This window comes from Oncorhynchus gorbuscha, unplaced genomic scaffold (genome assembly GCF_021184085.1).
Source record: "Oncorhynchus gorbuscha isolate QuinsamMale2020 ecotype Even-year unplaced genomic scaffold, OgorEven_v1.0 Un_scaffold_8171, whole genome shotgun sequence".
NCBI lineage: Eukaryota > Metazoa > Chordata > Actinopteri > Salmoniformes > Salmonidae > Oncorhynchus > Oncorhynchus gorbuscha.
In genome coordinates this window covers 3,169-9,719 of record NW_025751404.1, presented here as the reverse complement: position 1 = coordinate 9,719, position 6,551 = coordinate 3,169, and the positions used below count along the sequence as shown (strand labels likewise).

Sequence of the window (6,551 nt, the reverse complement as noted above, 5' to 3'; positions counted from 1 at the left end):
TAACAATGCCAAAGCCAGTGAACTAGATGATAATCTCGCTCTCTCTCTGCTCTCTGTCCATCTCTCGTTCTCTCTGTGCACTCGCTCCGTCGCCCCAGACTGAAGCGTCTGTTCCGGGAGACTGGTCTTACTGTGTGTTACGCAATCCCTAAATGTCTACACACAGACAGATGAACATAACCCCAGTCTCTGGTGACAGCCTTACATTCAGGTTCTGGGAACTGAGATGAACATAACCCAAACAAAATCACCCTCTCCTTCGTGTGCGTGTGTGTCTGTGTGTCTGTGTTCATGCAGCGAAACCAACTTCCTCTCTGTCTGTGTGTTTGTGTAGAACTGGATCACTCGGGGTCAGCCCAAATCCTTCTGGATCTCTGGACTATTCTTCCCTCAGGGCTTCCTCACTGGTCAGTACACACCTTCTCCTCTGTTCTCTAGTCAATATTATGTAGTATTAAATATCACTGGTCAGTACACACCGTCTCCTCTGTTCTCTAGTCAATATTATGTAGTATTAAATATCACTGGTCAGTACACACGGTCTCCTCTGTTCTCTAGTCAATATTATGTAGTATTAAATATCACTGGTCAGTACACACCGTCTCCTCTGTTCTCTAGTCAATATTATGTAGTATTAAATATCACTGGTCAGTACACACGGTCTCCTCTGTTCTCTAGTCAATATTATGTAGTATTAAATATCACTGGTCAGTACACACCGTCTCTGTGTTCTGTTCTCTAGTCAATATTATGTAGTATTAAATATCACTGGTCAGTACACACCGTCTCCTCTGTTCTCTAGTCAATATTATGTAGTATTAAATATCACTGGTCAGTACACACTGTCTCCTCTGTGTTCTGTTCTCTAGTCAATATTATGTAGTATTAAATATCATTGGTCAGTACACACTGTCTCCTCTGTGTTCTGTTCTCTAGTCAATATTATGTAGTATTAAATATCACTGGTCAGTACACACTGTCTCCTCTGTTCTCTAGTCAATATTATGTAGTATTAAATATCACTGGACAGTACACACTGTCTCCTCTGTTCTCTAGTCAATATTATGTAGTATTAAATATCACTGGTCAGTACACACTGTCTCCTCTGTGTTCTGTTCTCTAGTCAATATTATGTAGTATTAAATATCACTGGTCAGTACACACTGTCTCCTCTGTGTTCTGTTATCTAGTCAATATTATGTAGTATTAAATATCACTGGTCAGTACACACTGTCTCCTCTGTGTTCTGTTCTCTAGTCAATATTATGTAGTATTAAATATCACTGGTCAGTACACACTGTCTCCTCTGTTCTCTAGTCAATATTATGTAGTATTAAATATCACTGGTCAGTACACACCTTCTCCTCTGTTCTCTAGTCAATATTATGTAGTATTAAATATCACTGGTCAGTACACACAGTCTCCTCTGTGTTCTGTTCTCTAGTCAATATTATGTAGTATTAAATATCACTGGTCAGTACACACCTTCTCCTCTGTTCTCTAGTCAATATTATGTAGTATTAAATATCACTGGTCAGTACACACTGTCTCCTCTGTTCTCTAGTCAATATTATGTAGTATTAAATATCACTGGTCAGTACACACTGTCTCCTCTGTGTTCTGTTCTCTAGTCAATATTATGTAGTATTAAATATCACTGGTCAGTACACACCTTCTCCTCTGTTCTCTAGTCAATATTATGTAGTATTAAATATCACTGGTCAGTACACACTGTCTCCTCTGTGTTCTGTTCTCTAGTCAATATTATGTAGTATTAAATATCACTGGTCAGTACACACTGTCTCCTCTGTGTTCTGTTATCTAGTCAATATTATGTAGTATTAAATATTCAATATGCTGTACTCTATTAAATATTCAATATGCTGTACTCTATTAAATATTCAATATGCTGTACTCTAGTCAATATTATGTAGTCTAGTAAATGACTATTATGCTCTATATTCAAAATTATGTAGCAAATTAATATTCAATATTCTGTTCCCTAATTCAATATTATGTAGCAAGAATATTCAATATTTTGTTCTTTATTCAATATGATGTAGTCTATTCAATATGCTGTACTCTAGTCAAAATTCTGTTCTCTTCAACAGTGTAGTCTACTTCATATAGTACCGTGGTCACCAACCTTTTCCAAGTCAAGATCACTTTGAATCAAAAATACATGCAGAGATCTACCGCTCTGATTTTTATTACCATGACTTCAACAATGTAAGAAACATGACCCAATTAAAAAAACAGCTCTGTAGCAATGAGGTTTGTGCAGTAAGCTTCAGGCCCAATACATTGTCACCACATACTGGCTTTGCTTGAATTTACCTACCAATGCATTGCTGTTCGGGACATATAAAAAAATATATATATTTCAGAATTTGAGGTTCGGCTATATGATCACACGGTAATAGATCCATTGTTGTATTACTTGTGAGGGGCACAGCTGAGTGAGCTACATTTAAATAATGAGCTGTTTATTTTACTGGGCTGATGGTGCCTGCATCTGTTGGTCAGTCTCAGCGGAGGGAGAGAACAGCAGACTGAGGGTCAGTCTCAGCAGAGGGGAGAGAGCAGCAGACTGAGGTCAGTCTCAGCAGAGGAGAGAGCAGCAGACTGAGGGTCAGTCTCAGCAGAGGAGAGAGCAGCAGACTGAGGGTCAGTCCTAGCGGAGGAGAGAGCAGCAGACTGAGGGTCAGTCTCAGCAGAGGGAGAGAGCAGCAGACTGAGGGTCAGTCTCAGCGGAGGGAGAGCAGCAGACTGAGGGTCAGTCTCAGCGGAGGGAGAGAGCAGCAGACTGAGGGTCAGTCTCAGCAGAGGAGAGCAGCAGACTGAGGGTCAGTCTCAGCAGAGGGAGAGCAGCAGACTGAGGGTCAGTCTCAGCAGAGGAGAGAGCAGCAGACTGAGGGTCAGTCTCAGCAGAGGAGAGAGCAGCAGACTGAGGGTCAGTCTCAGAGGGGAGAGCAGCAGACTGAGGTCAGTCTCAGCGGAGGAGAGAGCAGCAGAGTGAGGGTCAGTCTCAGCGGAGGGGAGAGCAGCAGACTGAGGGTCAGTCTCAGCAGAGGAGAGAGCAGCAGACTGAGGGTCAGTCTCAGCAGAGGAGAGAGCAGCAGACTGAGGGTCAGTCTCAGCAGAGGAGAGAGCAGCAGACTGAGGTCAGTCTCAGCAGAGGGAGAGAGCAGCAGACTGAGGGTCAGTCTCAGCGGAGAGAGAGAGCAGCAGAGTGAGGGTCAGTCTCAGCGGAGGGAGAGAGCAGCAGACTGAGGTCAGTCTCAGCGGAGGAGAGAGCAGCAGACTGAGGGTCAGTCTCAGCGGAGGAGAGAGCAGCAGACTGAGGTCAGTCTCAGCGGAGTGTGAGCAGCAGACTGAGGGTCAGTCTCAGCGGAGGGAGAGAGCAGCAGACTGGGGTCAGTCTCAGCGGAGGAGAGAGCAGCAGACTGATGGTCAGTCTCAGCGGAGGAGAGAGCAGCAGACTGATGGTCAGTCTCAGCGGAGGAGAGAGCAGCAGACTGGGGTCAGTCTCAGCAGAGGAGAGAGCAGCAGACTGAGGGTCAGTCTCAGCAGAGGGAGAGAGCAGCAGACTGAGGGTCAGTCTCAGCAGAGAGAGCGCAGCAGACTGAGGGTCAGTCTCAGCAGAGGGAGAGAGCAGCAGACTGAGGGTCAGTCTCAGCAGAGGGAGAGCAGCAGACTGAGGGTCAGTCTCAGCAGAGGAGAGAGCAGCAGACTGAGGGTCAGTCTCAGCGGAGAGAGAGAGCAGCAGAGTGAGGGTCAGTCTCAGCAGAGGGGAGAGAGCAGCAGACTGACACCGACGAAAAGGGACACCGTCTTCCAGCTGACGGCTAAACTCGAGTCACAGTATTTCTGCCTCGTACAAATTCATGTTGTTAGTCCTATGAACAGAAAGTGAAATATTCCTTGATATTAAAAAAGACCCAAGCCACTAATTATAACAACAAACCAAGCCTACCTATACACTTTCCTCCTCATTCATTACTGCTGCACTGCTTGTTGTAGCGCTGAGGGAAATAGGAAGAACTCGCATTTTATGGCTTATGTAAGTGTTGAATAATATAATATATGCCATTTAGCAGACGCTTTTACCAAAGCGACTTACAGTCATGTGTGCATACATTCTACGTATGGGTGGTCCCGGGAATCGAACCCACTGCCCTGGCGTTACAAGCGCCATGCTCTACCAACTGAGCTACAGAAGGACCACAGCATACAAAGTGTTGACAGGGCTGAGTAAGACCTTAAACATGAACTCAGTCATATATACAGCAGATCTCTGCTCTATTCCTTGACAGTCTCTCTCTAGTCATGGTTTTAAACGTTTTCAAATCTCACAGTATCCATTTTGCCCATAACTTTCTTTCATGCCTGCTACATTACTCCAAACATGGTCATCTGAGCATCTGATTGGCCAGCGGTGGCATAGTGCACTTGATTTCCTCTCCAGGGCAGCTGGGCAGGGCAGCTGAATGGGCTGCACCCACCACCATCTACCACCAACAGAGACTGATAGAAAAACTAGGAACACAAGGCTTTATCGTGGGGTTATTTACAGAAATGTTTGGCGATGGACTAGATGCCTGGGAGATGGCCGGTTGTGACCACTGATATAGTATGTTGTTGGGTTATTTACAGAAATGTTTGGCGATGGACTAGAGATGCCTGGGAGATGGACCGGTTGGTGACCACTGATATAGTATGTTGTTGGGTTATTTACAGAAATGTTTGGTGATGGACTAGATGCCTGGGAGATGGACCGGTTGGTGACCACTGATATAGTATGTTGTTGGGTTATTTACAGAAATGTTTGGCGATGGACTAGAGATGCCTGGGAGATGGACCGGTTGATGACCACTGATATAGTATGTTGTTGGGTTATTTACAGAAATGTTTGGCGATGGACTAGAGATGCCTGGGAGATGGACCGGTTGGTGACCACTGATATAGTATGTTGTTGGGTTATTTACAGAAATGTTTGGTGATGGACTAGATGCCTGGGAGATGGACCGGTTGGTGACCACTGATATAGTATGTTGTTGGGTTATTTACAGAAATGTTTGGCGATTATAATGGACCGGTTGGTGACCACTGATATAGTATGTTGTTGTTATTTACAGAAATGTTTGGCGATGGACAGATGCCTGGGAGATGGACCGGTTGGTGACCACTGATATAGTATGTTGTTGGGTTTGAGAGACGTGCTGTATATTTATAAATCCTGTTATTGTTGAACAGGCCTGGGATCAGTCCAAAGTAGAGCACCAAACTGGGTTACAGTCCAGTTACTGAGATGTTGAAACGCTGTTGTGCTGTTCCCCCTCCTGTCCTGTAGGGGCGCTACAGAACCACGCCAGGACCTATAACCTCCCCATCGACGAGCTCAACTTCCGTTTTAACGTGTTGCCGGTCTACCTAGACCAGGGGGCCGTGAGCGAGGCGCTGAAGACCCTACCGGCCGGGGGCGAGCTGGACATGGACTCTGAGGTAGCTACAGGGGAGGGAGAGGGACATATTTAGACAGGTTGCCCTGAGGGCAGGAAGGAGTTTACTGCATCCTGCCTCCAAAGCACAGTCTGACTCTGTAAAAACATGAAGGAGCTAAGCTACTCGCTGATAGAAATGACTCCAACACATGTTGACCTCTGTGGGATGTTGAGGTCATCAGTGAATTAGTCAACCTCGTCAGGTTCCTGAAGAGGTTTTAGAACCATATCTGGATCATTATTAGGACCCTGTGTTCTGGACAACCATGTCACATGACCTAGATTTGAACCTTTATTTAAAGCCTTGTCCAGAAATGAGAATTAGACCTAAAATGAAAACAACTGTCTGAAGATGGTGCTGGACGATGAAGCTTTAACTAAAAGTTGTGACATGATTGTCCAAAACCCAGGCCTCTAATCATAATATGACATTATGGTGACTACAGTAACACTCTGTCTCCATAGCTACCCACCATCAACGACGGCGTGCTGGTGCACGGGATGTTCATGGACGCCAGTCGCTGGGACGGCGCCGACATGGTGATCGAGGACGTTGCCGCGGGTGATGAACGCCATGCTTCCGTGGTGCACTTGAACCCCAGCAGAACTATGACCCTGATCCGTCTCTACCAGGCTCCCGCTGTACAAGACCTCAGCTCGTGCTGGGACTTTGTCGACTACAGGTAAGGACACCTACCTAATATTCAGTTTCACCCCCCTTTTCCCTCAGAACAGCCTCAATTCGTCAGGACATGGACTCTACAAGGTGTTGAAAGCGTTCCACAGGGAAGCTGGCCCATGTTGACTTCAATGCTTCCCACAGTTGTGTCAAGTTGGCTGGGTGTCCTTTAAGCGGTGCATCATTCTTGTTACACACAGGAAACTGTTGAGTGTGAAAAACCCAGCAGCGTTGCAGTTCTTGGCCGCAGCCAGTGAGCCTGACTTCCCTACTACCATACCCCATTCAGGCACTTCAATCTGGTGTCTTCCATTCACCCTCTGAATATCACACATATACAATCCATGTCTCAATTGTCTCAATGTGCA

The 6,551-nt window shown here is 45.7% G+C and overlaps 1 long non-coding RNA gene across 1 annotated transcript; it reads left to right on the top strand.

Moving 5' to 3' along the window:
- Positions 1 to 235: 235 nt before the first annotated feature.
- Positions 236 to 6,057, top strand: LOC124029915. Its single transcript, XR_006837865.1, has 3 exons — positions 236 to 407; positions 5,354 to 5,505; positions 5,970 to 6,057. It is a non-coding gene; the product is annotated as an uncharacterized LOC124029915 (long non-coding RNA).
- The last annotated feature ends 494 nt before the right edge of the window (positions 6,058 to 6,551 follow it).